This window comes from Heptranchias perlo, chromosome 14 (assembly GCF_035084215.1).
Source record: "Heptranchias perlo isolate sHepPer1 chromosome 14, sHepPer1.hap1, whole genome shotgun sequence".
Classification (NCBI taxonomy): Eukaryota; Metazoa; Chordata; class Chondrichthyes; order Hexanchiformes; family Hexanchidae; genus Heptranchias; species Heptranchias perlo.
The window spans coordinates 61,901,320-61,914,976 of NC_090338.1; the positions used below are offsets into that span (position 1 = coordinate 61,901,320).

At 44.9% G+C, this 13,657-nt stretch overlaps 1 long non-coding RNA gene across 1 annotated transcript in view; it reads right to left on the reverse strand.

Moving 5' to 3' along the window:
- Positions 1–1,315: 1,315 nt before the first annotated feature.
- Positions 1,316–13,657, reverse strand: part of LOC137332175 (uncharacterized) — a 39,006-nt gene continuing 26,664 nt past the window's right edge. The window contains exons 3-4 of the long non-coding RNA XR_010965609.1: positions 8,683–8,897; positions 1,316–1,353 (exon numbers count right to left, since the gene is read on the reverse strand). This is a non-coding gene — a long non-coding RNA (uncharacterized lncRNA). The remainder of the gene's footprint in view (positions 1,354–8,682; positions 8,898–13,657) is intronic.

Below are 13,657 nucleotides of genomic sequence, written 5' to 3' on the forward strand. Positions count from 1 at the left end.
GACGTCGGCGATGTCCCCGGTGGCACCCTGGAAGGATGCGGAGGAGAATTTGTTGAGGGCAGTGGTGACTTTGACAGCGACAGGTAAGAAGATGGTGCTCGGGCCAGCCGGGAGCAGCTCGGCATGAAGGAGGCTGCAGATGTCCACGACTACATGTCGAGTGACTCTGAGCCTCCGTGTGCACTGCTCCTCAGAGAGGTCCAGGAAGCTGAGCCTCGGTCTGTAGACCCTGTGGCGAGGGTAGTGCCTTCTGCGACGCATCTCTCTCTGCGGTTGCCCTCCCTCCTGCTGTGCAGGTGGATGTGTCACAGCACTGTGTTGTGGAGCTCCATGTGTCAGAGGTGGACAGCGTGGCCGGTGAGGCTGGTGATGCTGTTCGTCCTCCGAGGAGGTCATGACAGCAGCTACGGCGGCCCCCATCCGGAAGATGTACATTTGAGGGGGTCCGCAAGGTAGGTACATGTGTCTGGACCCCGGGGTAAGTGTGCAAGTTGGTGACTTTTATTGTTCGGAGGAGGGTGGTGGAGGCCAAACTTTGTCCAAAGTGACAGAGTGGCCTCCTGCAACGAGTGAGGGTCTCCCCCCTCACCTGTCAAATGGACCTTTGCAGCTGCAACAGGCAGAAGGCTGCAACATGTCCATTTGAATTGGGAGTGTTTCCCCCAGTACGGAAAACAATCCCAGTTGTTTGCAACATCCCAACCCTCCTAAAATATCATGTTGATCAGGTCTCTAAAAGACCTGAAATACTTAAATAATTACTTTAAGTGGCACCCCGCTGGCTTTAATTGCCGGCGGGAGACCCACATGCGGGGGCTGCGCGCGCATGTCAGCGCGTCACTGGGGAACCCGGAAGTGGGGGGGTTGGAGCCGGGCTCAAGACCCACCCCGGGAATCCCCGATTTTCATAGCCCCCCCCCGCCCACCACGAACGCACCTGATCGGGGGTGCGAAAATTGAGCCCTTTGGGTGGCCAGAAGCCCCATATGGTCACACTTACGGTGATTTAACTACCATAGAGTAATATCCTAGCTGTTATGGATAGTGGATTTCCCGTGATGTTTCTAGCTGTGAATCAGATGGTAGATATACAGTTCTATAACAGGAGTGTTTCGCCTTGAAATGCACAACCAAATCATCTGGTTTATGGTGAGCGAATTAAGTTATTGTATTTTTGTAACATGGTATTCTGAGATTATTACCAGGGTTTTGGATATCAGTTCCATGATTCTGTCTATTTTACCATGAGGACTATAAATCAGTGGCTTTGACTATAATATATTCATGTAGTTAAATACTCCATTTTTATCTCTTACCCCGTTTGAAGTCCAAGATACATCGCAAGAAGATCACCTGGAAAAAAAGGACACAGTTTGGGTTTTACACTAAGAAAAATAAAGCTTTCTGTGAACAGTGATTGTTTTTGAATTGTCAATATAAACAAAATAGAACACAGGCATTCTCATCATCACTCTCTGTCTGTCTGCCTGTTACTGAACAACCTTTCTCTCTGAATTGAAAAGAAAAAATAAGCACTGGTAAATAGTTTTCCTGTGAAACCTGACATTAAAAAAAATTTGAAGATTCACAGTCGAGCTTGTTTAGAAATCATTGAAAACAAACACAAGTACTGTTATAGTCTGAGGAACGACATGTTTTCAATTGTTACACTGAGAGAAGTGGAATGATGCATGCTGGGATGTGCTTCACACTGCACATGCTCAGATTGTAACATCCTGGTAATTGTAGGCCTTTAGAATCTTAGAATGTGGTTCCAGCATGGAAGGAGGCCATTCGGCCCACTGAAAACGTGCCGGCTCTCTGCAAGAGCAATCCAGCTAGTCCCACTCCCCTGCCCTATTTTTTCCTTCAAGTACTTATTCAATTCCCTTTTGAAAGCCACGATTAAATCTGCCTTCACCACTCCCTCAGGCAGCGCATTTCAGATCATAATCTTTGTTATATAATTTCCTAATGTTGCCTTTGGTTCTTTTGCCAATCACCTTGAATCTCTGTCCTCTGGTTCTTGACTCTTCTGCCAATGGGAACAGTTTCTCTCTATCTACTCTGTCTAGACTCTTCATGATTTTGAATACCTCTATCAAATCTCCTCTCAACCTCCTCTACTCTAAGGAGAACAACCTCAGCTTCTCCAGTATATCCGTATAACTGAAGTCCCTCATTTCTGGAATCATTCTAGTAAATCTCCTCTGCACCCTCTCTAAGACCTTCATGTCCCTCCTAAAGTGCAGTGCCCAGAACTGGACACAATACTCCAGTTGTGGCTGAACCAGTGTTTTATAAAGATTCATCTTGACTTCCATACTTTTGTACTCTATGCCTCTATTTATAAAGACCAGGATCCCGTGTGCTTTCTCTGCCCTGCCGCCTTCAACGATCTGTGTACTTATACCCCCAGATCTCTCTGTTCCTGCACCCATTTTAGAATTGTACCCTTTAGCTTATATTGCCTCTCCTCGTTCATCCTACCAAAATGTATCACTTCACACTTTTCTGCGTTAAATTTCATCTGCCATGTGTCCGCCCATTCCACCAGCCTGCATGTCCTCTTGAAGTCTACTGCTATCCTCCTCACTGTTCACTACACTTCCAAGTTTTGAAAGGGATTGAGGCCTGTGTGAATAATATTAATGAAGGTAGTGAAAGACACAAAGCACAATTTTATTGGTAAGTTTAATCATGTTGATGTGAAATTTTTAATTTTGTGTATTTTTTATTGTGTTAGCAACCTTATTTTAAGCCCTAGATATTAGATATTGCGAGAAAGAAAAATGGTGGAGGAAAGGTTTGTGGAAAACACAATTTCAAAGGTCCCATTTTTGCCTTTTTTACTGGTAGACGTTTAGTGCTTCTGTTAATTCTGCTTTGTTCTGGCCAAAAGGAATTTTTTTTTGATTGATTCGATTGGTTCGGTTTCTGCTCTTTTATTGGTAGATTTTTCCCATTGGCCATTGGTGCAGAATTTTGATTTGTTGCTGTTTTATTCATGTGAAATTTAAGTCAATCAAATGCAAGAAATTTTTTATGTGAGAAAGTGTGACACCAAAGTATGAGACCAAAGTGTGATAGTGGTGTCGGAGGTGTAACAGACTGGAAATGTATGCGGTCAGCAACTTTTCTATGTATAGACAAAGATGACTCCTGTAAATTATGGAAATCAGGTGAAAGTGAGTTCTGCAAGGGTAATGACTATTCTGATGTAATATTCAGATAAACCCCAGCCCGCAGGTGGTAATGTGTAATAGTTATGGAGCTATGCTGAACATGTCAAAATAACCCTGGGGCACAGGGTAGCTCACATTTACCCACGGTTGCAAGGTAGCTAACAATTACCCAAAGTTTCAGGGTATCTAACACTTACCTAGGGTTACAGAGCATTTGCGAGTTGCACAGGCTTACAGAGTGCCTAACTGTTACCCATAGTTACACACTACTTCAGAGTTAACAAAGGGCATCAGAGGTACCCAAGGTCATTGGGTATCTCCATATTATACAGGATTACAGGCATAGGCCCTGAGAAGGTTAAACTCAGAGAAACTCACACTATGTTGGTCAGAGAGGATGGGGTAATAGGCGAGCAGCATGGTGCAGGATAGCATATGACAGTAGAATATTGAATGAGCTGACATTTACAAAGGGTGGTGGATGGGAGATGGGCAAGAAAAGCATTAGAGTAATTGAGTCTGGAGGTGATAAGGCATGAATGAGAGTTTCAGCAGCAGATGAGTTGAGGCAGGGGCAGAGGTAGATGATCTTACAGAGATAGAAGTAGGCAGTCTTTGTGACAGTGAGGGTATGGGGTTGGAAGCTCAGCTCAGGGTCAAACAGGACACTGAGGTTGCAAACAGTCTTGTTTAACCTGAGACAGCGGCAAAGGAGGGGGATGGAATTGGGGTTATCTTTGCTTTCCAGGATAGTCCTACAATAGAGGGTGTTTTGGCTGAGGAGAGCGAGGCCCTTTAGAGCTCGATGGATGCCTAAGGCTGTTGTGCACCAAATACAGTCAAGTTTGCACCCCTTGGATTTGAAGGAGTGAAGATTTTGGCCGAACCGGAAAAACAATAGGGTGGAGACACTGAAACATTTTCCGGGTCAAGGTTGTCAAAGGCAGAGGTAAGGGAACCGTTGAGAAAATCACCAGCTGTAAAGAATGAAGAGCCACAAAAGCATTTGGGAGTTTCAGAGTTTGGTTGGAAGCAACTTGGCAGGAGATTTTTCTTCCAGCGGCAGATGCAGTAAGAAAAGGTTTTGAAGGAGGGTAGGGGATGTGGGTGATGGGAGACAAGAAAGTGGTTGGGGACCAAAACAAAATCAATCAGGCCAGTCCCAGAATCTGGAAAATATCACATATTACTCCGTCTTTTGTACCTCTTAGATTATTCCCTCACCAAATATCCATTCTACTTCCTTTTGGATTTACCAACACTGGCCGTCTCAACTGTCTCCCCAGGCAGACCATTCCAAACATTCACCACCCTCTTTGTGAAAGAATTAAACCTAAATTCTCTATACATTTTCCCTCTTCCAACCTTAAGTCTTTATCAATTGCACCCCCGCCGCCCCCCCCGCCCCTGTCTTTCCGTTATAGAGTTTGTGACTGTATCAAGCTCATTATTAGGAGGTGCCGTCTTTTGGATGAGATGTTAAACTGACGCACCGATTTCCCTTTCAGGTAGACATAAAAGATCCTATGGAACTATTTTGAAGAAGAGCAGGGGAGTTATCACCGGTGAACTGGCCAATATTCATCCCGTAACCAATATCACTCAACAAGAAAACAGATTATTGGTCATTATCACATTGTTGTTTGTGGGATCTTGCTGTGCATAAATTGGCTGCCGCATTTCCTACAATACAATAGTGACTACACTTCAAAAGTATTTCATTGGTTGTAAAACAATTAGTGATCATAATATCATAAGGTTTAGAGGCTAATCATCTCAGCCCCAGGACATTGCTGCAGGAGTTCCTCAGGGCAGTGTCCTAGACCCAACCATCTTCAGCTGCTTCATCAATGACCTTCCCTCCATCATAAGGTCAGAAATGGGGATATTCGCTGACGATTCCACAGTGTTCAGTTCCATTCACAACCCCTCAGATAATGAAGCAGTCCGTGCCCGCATGCAGCAAGACCTGGACAACATCCAGGCTTGAGCTAATAAGTGGCAAGTAACATTCGTGCCAGACAAGTGCCAGGCAATGACCATCTCCAACAAGAGAGAGTCTAACCACCTCCCCTTGACATTCAACGGCATTACCATCACCGAATCCCCCACCATCAACATCCTGGGGGTCACCATTGACCAGAAACTTAACTGGACCAGCCACATAAATACTGTGGCTACAAGAGCAGGTCAGAGGCAGGGTATTCTGCAGCGAGTGACTCACCTCTGACTCCCCAAAGCCTTTCCACCATCTACAAGGCACAGGTCAGGAGTGTGATGGAATACTCTCCACTTGCCTGGATGAATGCAACTCCATCAATACTCAAGAAGCTCGACACCATCCAGGACAAAGCAGCCCGCTTGATTGACACCCCATCCACCACCCTAAACATTCACTCCCTTCACCACCGGCGCACCGTGGCTGCAGTGTGTATCATCTACAGGATGCACTGCAGCATCTCACCAAGGCTTCTTTGACAGCACCTCCCAAACCCGCGACTTCTACCACCTGGAAGGACAAGAGCAGCATGCACATGGGAATAACACCACCTGAACGTTCCCCTCCAAGTGACACACCATCCCGACTTGGAAATATATCGCCGTTCCTTCATTGTCACTGGGTCAAAATCCTAGAACTCCCTTCCTAACAGCACTGTGGGAGAACCTTCACCACACGGACTGCAGCGGTTCAAGGTGGCTCACCACCACCTTCTCAAAGGCAGGGATGGGCAATAAATGCTGGCCTTGTCAGCGACGCCCACATCCCATGAACAAATAAAAAAAGAAATTATGGAAAATGACAAGGAGGAATCTAGAGTAAAAATATTTAATTGGAGGAGGGCCAATTTCAGTGGGATGCGAATGGATCTGGCCCGAGTAAATTGGAATCAAAGATTGGCAGTCAAAACTGTAATAGAACAATGGGCGGCCTTTAAAGAGGAGATGGTTCGGGTACAGTCTAGGTACATTCCCACGAGGGGGAAAGGTAGGGCAACCAAAGCCAGAGCTCTCTGGATGACGAAAGAGATAGAGAGTAAGATGAAGCAGAAAAAGGGGGCGTATGACAGATGTCAGGTTGATAACACAAGTGAGAACCAGGCTGAATATAGAAAGTACTGATGAGAAGTGAGAAACGAAATAAGAGGGGAGTATGAGAATATTCTGGCTCCCTTCTAAAAGGGAATCCAAAAGTCTTCTATAGGCATAAAAATAGTAAACGGGTAGTAAGAGGAGGGGTGGGGCTGATTGGGGACCGAAAAGGAGATCTAAACATGGAGGCAGAGGGCATGGCTGAGGTACTAAATGAGTACTTTGCATCTGTCTTTACCAAGGAAGAAGATGCTGCCAAAGTCACAGTAAAAGAGGAGATAGTTGAGATACTGGATGGTCTAAAAAATGACAAAGAAGTGGTACTAGAAAGGCTGGCTGTACTTAAAGTAGATCATCATTAGGGATGGGCAATAAATGCTGGCCTTGCCAGCGAAGCCCACATCCCATGAACAAATAAAAAAAAGTAGATAAGTCACCCGGACCGGATGGGATGCATCCTAGTTTGCTGAGGGAAGTGAGAGTGCGAATTGCAGAGGTGTTGGCAATAATCTTCCAAACCTCCTTAGATACAGGGATGTGCCAGAGGACTGGAGAATTGCAAATGTTACACCTTTGTTCAAAAAAGGGTGTAAGGATAAACTCAGCAACTACAGGGCAGTCAGTTTAATCTCGGTGGTGGGGAAGTTTTTAGAAATGACAAAATTAATAGTCACTTGGACAAGTGTGGAGTAATAAAGGAAAGCCAGGACAGATTTGTTAAAGGCAAATCGTGTTTAACTAACTTGATCGAGTTTTTTGATGAGGTAACAGAGAGGGTCGATGAGGGCAATGCGGTTGATGTTGTGTATATGGACTTTCAAAAGGCGTTTGATAGAGTGCCACATAGTAGGCTTGTCAGCAAAATTGAAGCACGTGGAATAAAAGGGGCAGTAGCAGCATGGATATGAAATTGGCTAAGTAACAGGAAGCAGAGAGTAGTGGTGAACGGTTGTTTATCGAATTGGAGGAAGGTATATCTGGTGTTCCACAGTGACAGGAAACAGAGAGTAGTGGTGAACAGTTGTTTTTCAGACTGGAGGAAGGTGTACAGTGGTGTTCCCCAAGGGTCAGTACTAGGACCACTGTTTTTTTTGATATATATTAATGATTTGGACTTGGGTTTACAGGGCACAATTTCAAAATTTGCAGATGACACAAAGCTTGGAAGTGTAGTAAACAGTGAGGAGGATAGTGATAGACTTCAAGAAAACACAGACAGGCTGATGGAATGGGTGAACACATGGCAGATGAAATTTAATGCAGAGAAGTGCAAAGTGATACATTTTGACAGGAAAAATGAGGAGAGGCAATATAAACTAAATGGTACTATTCTAAAGGGCATGCAGGAACAGAGAGAACTGGGGGTAAATGTGCACAAATCTTTGAAGGTGGCAGGACAGGAAGAGAAAGCGGTTAAAAAAGCATACGGGATCCTGGGCTTTATAAATAGAGGTGGAGATGCTGGTGATGGACTGGGGTTGACAATTGTAAACAATTTTACAACACCAAGTTCTAGTCCAACAATTTTTATTTGAAATCTACAAGCTTTCGGAGGCTTCCTCCTTCGTCAAAATGGCCGCCTCCTGTGCTGCAACCATTTACCTGACGAAGGAGGAAGCCTCCGAAAGCTTGTAAATTTATAAATAGAGGCATAGAGTACAAAAGCTAGGAAGTTATGTTGAACCTTTATGAAACACTGGTTCGGCCACAGCTGGAGTATTGTGTCCAATTCTGGGCACCGCACTTTAGGAAGGATGTGAAGGCCTTAGAGAGGGTACAGAAAAGAATTACTAGAATGGTTCCAGGGATGAGGGACTTCAGTTACGTGGATAGACTGGAGAAGCTGGGGTTGTTCTCCTCAGAGCAGAGAAGGTTAAGAGGAGATTTGATAAAAGTGTTCAAAATCATTAAGGGTTTAGGTAAAGTAAATAAAGAGAAACTGTTCCCATTGGCAGAAAGGTTGAGGACCAGAGGTCACAGATTTAAGGTGATTGGCAAAAGAACCAAAGGCGACATGAGGAAAAACTTTTTTTACGCAGCGAGTAGTTATGACCTGGAATGCGCTGCCTGAAAGGGTGGTGGAAGCAGATTCAATCGTGGCTTTCGAAAAAGGAATTGGATAAATACTTGAAAGGAAAAAAATTACAGGGCTACGGAGAAAGAGTGAGGGAATGGGACTAACTGGATTGCTCTTACAAAGAATCGGCACGGGCTCGATGGGCCAAATGGCCGCCTCCTGTGCTGCAACCATTCTATGATAAAGCACACTGGGACATTCTGAGGTCATGAAAGGCACTATATAAATGCAAGTCTTTTCTTTCTCTTTTTCTCTTCAGACAGCTTTGTTCCTGACCTCGCTCCCAAATTATCTCTTCACATTGAAAACAGCAACAGACCCCCGAGGCACCTCATAAGTGATCTCCTTCTGCACCATTACGAGTCCATATACAGCCATCCTTCGCTTTCACCGTAAGTGGTTTATTTTTTGATGATCTATGATTTTTATGGTGTTCCATGTTGAGCGGAAGCGGGATGTTTGGTGGGTTGATGCTGTTGAAGCCATGGTGCATTGGAAAAGGGCACAATCTGTGATGGTGAGATCTGCCATTGACTCCAGGGTCTCTGTAAAATCAAACCAAAATGGAAGGCAATAAATGATAAACAGATCAATGAGGAAGAGAGAGCAAAATAAAGAAAGGTAGATGCACACAAGAGTGGAACAAGCCAGAGAAGTATAGAAAGTGCAGCTGGGAAGAAATGAGCATCTGCCAACACACAAACAGAAACTGGGGCTCAAGTGTGCACAGTTGTAAAACAGTTCTAGTTGTGTCACATGTGGCCAGGGATCACGATAATAATAATACACTTCAAAAAGTTACTGCAGTTTTTATCCACAAGTTAAAATTTAAAAAAGGGCATTGGGGATAATTTTAACCCACAAGAATGGGTGGGTTGGGGGTGGGTGGGCAGTAAAAATAGTTAATTTTTGGAGCGGGACCGCATCCCGGCTCCAACACGCCCACTTTAGGGTTTGACCCAGACGTGCGCACAACAGAAACCCGGAAGTCCCGTCCCCACTTAAAGCAGGCGGGCCAATATTTAAAGGGGCAGCTACTTCATTGAAATAAATGAGGTACTTAATCTTTTGAGTATTACAAAATTAAGACAAGTTTAAACTTTCCTGTTTGCGTTTCCCATCTCTTCTGATTCGTGTCAGGTGAAAGCAAGCGGGAAGGGCCAGATCCATGAGGTGAATGCCTTTATTACACTGCTTGTAGGAGCAGGAGTGCTTCTTCCTGGCCCATCAAGCTCATCTGGTGCAACATGACCCCACGATCGGCCGATTTTCCCCCACCCCCGATTCTGGAAACCCCCTCCAGATGGTGTCCTCTCTCCCACCTCCAACTCTTCACCTGACCTCCGATCTCTTCCTCTTGGAGTGACCTCCGATCTCTTCTTCCTCTAGGAGTGACCTCTGGTCTCTTCTTCTTCTAGGAGTGACCTCCGATCTCTTCTTCCTCTTGGTGCGACCTCCAATCTCATCCTGGCATCAGCCTCCCTATCCCCCAATGTCCTCCACGGCCCACAATCTTATCCTCCCTCGTCTCTGATCCCCGGCCTTCCCATCTGACAGCCAGCCAAACTATCAATCAGGCTGGCTGCTCGGCATAAAGCCTGGATGTAAAATTTATTCGCCTCATTAAGGTCGCGATCGCAGACTGCGATGCGCCAACTTACCTTCTGGGTTTCACGGCCGATTATCATCCCCCCTCCCCCCCCCTTCCCGCCTCCATGTTAAATCATGCCCATTGTCTCTAAATATTCAGGTGGGTGCTGATTCTCTGCATGCCTTCAAGAGGGAGCTGGACTGGTTCTTGGCTGGGGCAGATATCGCATCGTATAGAAGGTACGTGGATTAACAGATAACGCACACATGGCCACTATGATCTCCTGGACTGGTTTCGATTGCCTGAGGGGGTCCTAGAGGCATTTTGCTGAGTTTTTTTCCCCTTATTGGCCCTGTATTTTTTTGTCTCTCCAAAGAGATTACATGGCTGCTGGGGGAGGAGGGGGGGTGAAGGTAGAGAGGGGGTTCGGGGGTGGGGGAAGTGTCTAGTTATAATGCTCCAGCCATCATGAGTGTGGGGCAGGCTTGATGGACCAGCTGGTCTTTTCCTGCCTGTCATTTTCATACGTCTGCATATGTATATAGCAAGGCCGGGTAGTTTCTGACTAAAATTTATGTATTTTTTTGTTTTAAAGCTTGGGTTTTTTTTATGGTTCAAACCAAACTGACCAGTTAGGAGAGTGCTTTTCTTAACTGGCTCTGTTTGAAGGAGACTGGGGTGTGGGTTCCACCTTTGGGGTCCATTTTGATTTGAAGTGGGAGTGTGATGATATTAAGGGCATCAATTTATCAATGTCAAGGTTGAACGTACATTTTTGGGTCTCGTTGGTAAACTCACATTAAGACTAAGGGTTTATTTGTTTGCCTTGTGAGTTGTGCTTGTGGTATCTGTGAGGTTGGCCCAACACCATCAAATTCTGTTGGTGCACAGGGATATCTTTCTGGTCAGTGATTTGCAATAAACAAAATGATCGCATCAATTATTTTTTATTTTATAGAAGGTAAATTTAAAGAAATGGCATTTAGCCTATTTAGTTCACTGCATCATTCAGATCCAAGTGCAGGATCCTTTCTGACAGTTTTCATCCCCCTTCTTGCCTATTATTTCTTTCTCTCTTTGACTCCTATGTTTTGTCTGAGTGAGTTGTTATTTTTATTGCATCGCCCTGTTTACATTCCTAACGCGCCCTTGGTCATCACAGGGCGGTGGATCGGGTGTCGAAACATTTGCCTGAAGAATGTGGCCTATATGGCTTTTAGACTGCTCTTCATTAGAAGAGGTCAGACAGATGAGAAGCATTACTGACACCAGAAAAAAGGAATAAAGCAATTCAAACCCTTGTCCCATTCTGGAACAGCTTTCCTGAATCCTATACATTGGCTAATATTGGCAAAAGAGGTACAAGACCCTTCTCACACGCAGAAAGTAATCCCTTGGTCTCGAGCTGACAATTTATCCTCCTGACATCAAAAGAGAGGAAGTTCAGATTATGAAAAGCACGTGTAGTCAATGAGGGAAGGAAGCATTGACTTTATCAAGGGTGTGCGCTCAGCACAGAAGGAAGCCCAGGGTATTGTATTCATGTGTTAGTGATCTTTGAGAAAGATTATGAAAAATGGCCATTCACTCTCTGTAACTAGGCCATTAATCATGAGTTGTATAACTATGACAAGTACGAAAATAATACATTCATCACAAATACTCACAGGTATATCTTTTTTAAAATTTGTTCATGGGATGTGGGCGTCGCTGGCAAGGCCAGCATTTATTGCCCATCCCATATCCCATCCCATATTGGTAAATCAAATTTACCAATAAAATTACCAAATTACATGCAGTGGAGAAGTGGCGGTGTAGGGCAGGCAGGGACAAACAGATCTAGCATTACTGAATGGAAGGAGCCAGAGACATGAACAGTTCAGAGAAAAAAAAATTAATCCTATATATATACAATTTCTATCCATATAATTATGGGAATGGGAACTAGCCCAATCTTCTCAACTTAAACTATGGCTATGCTTCTCTGAGATGAGGTGCAGTGGTCTATTTTGTATGTTTAAGATGATTGACTCGAAGAATAGGCCCCCTCCCATTCCCCCAAGAGGAGTTTCATTACTGGGAGGCAGTTTCAACTATTGGTCCAATTAAGAACTGACAACCTGCATCAGAAGTGTAATGAGCATGTCTGAGTGACAGGCAGAATCGGGCCTTGAGGGGCAGAGTCCTTCGGATTGTGAAGGCATCATCTCAACAGACTGCAAAGGTGAGCACTCTTTGAAAAGATTTGTTCGGTTTCAACAACATAAACACACCAGGGTTGAGTTAGCCCGACGGAAAACTCTTTCACCTTTCAGAATTGAGTTCAAATGTAGCCTCACTGACAGACAAAGTCTCCACTGTTTGACAGCTGGTGAAGGTCTGATTGGAACTGATGTTGGGCAGCCTCTCATGGCAGTGCCTTTTACCCCATTTAGAGGTATCACTCCAAAGACAATGAGCTTCTAGCATTGCTGGACTCTATGGGCTTATCCCCAATATCAGGGAAAGTGCTGATGAGAGTATACTAGCTGCACAATTCATAATTCTTGGCAATATGTAGTTATCCATTTTTGCTGGTTTTGCTCCATAGTATAAATTTGGTGAATTGGCAGCAAGGGAACTTGATAAAATTAGAGTACCACTTCCAATGGAATCACTACCATGATATCAATAGTTTTTAGAACACATAAACATACACGCCAACTGCCACCACAGTCAGAGTTCACAATACTGTACACCCACTGCCACCACAATCACAGCTCACAATACTGTACACCCACTGCCACCACAGTCACAGTTCACAATACTGTACACCCACTGCCACCACAGTCACAGTTCACAATACTGTACACCCACTGCCACCACAGTCACAGTTCACAATACTGTACACCCACTGCCACCACAATCACAGCTCACAATACTGTACACCCACTGCCACCATAATCACAATTCACAATACTGTACACCCACTGCCACCACAGTCAGAGTTCACAATACTGTACACCCACTGCCACCACAATCAGAGTTCACAATACTGTACACCCACTGCCACCACAGTCACAGTTCACAATACTGTACACCCACTGCCACCACAGTCAGAGTTCACAATACTGTACACCCACTGCCACCACAGTCACAGTTCACAATACTGTACACCCACTGCCACCACAGTCAGAGTTCACAATACTGTACACCGACTGTCACCACAGTCACAGTTCACAATACTGTACACCCACTGCCCTCACAATCACAGCTCACAATACTGTACACCCACTGCCGCCATAATCACAGCTCACAATACTGTACACCCACTGCCACCACAGTCAGAGTTCACAATACTGTACACCCACTGCCACCATAATCACAGTTCACAATACTGTACACCCACTGCCACCACAGTCAGAGTTCACAATACTGTACACCCACTGCCACCACAATCAGAGTTCACAATACTGTACACCCACTGCCACCACAGTCAGAGTTCACAATACTGTACACCCACTGCCACAACAATCAGAGTTCACAATACTGTACACCCACTGCCACCACAGTCAGAGTTCACAATACTGTACACCCACTGCCACCACAGTCAGAGTTCACAATACTGTACACCCACTGCCCTCACAATCACAGCTCACAATACTGTACACCCACTGCCACCACAGTCAGAGTTCACAATACTGTACACCCACTGCCACCATAATCACAGCTCAC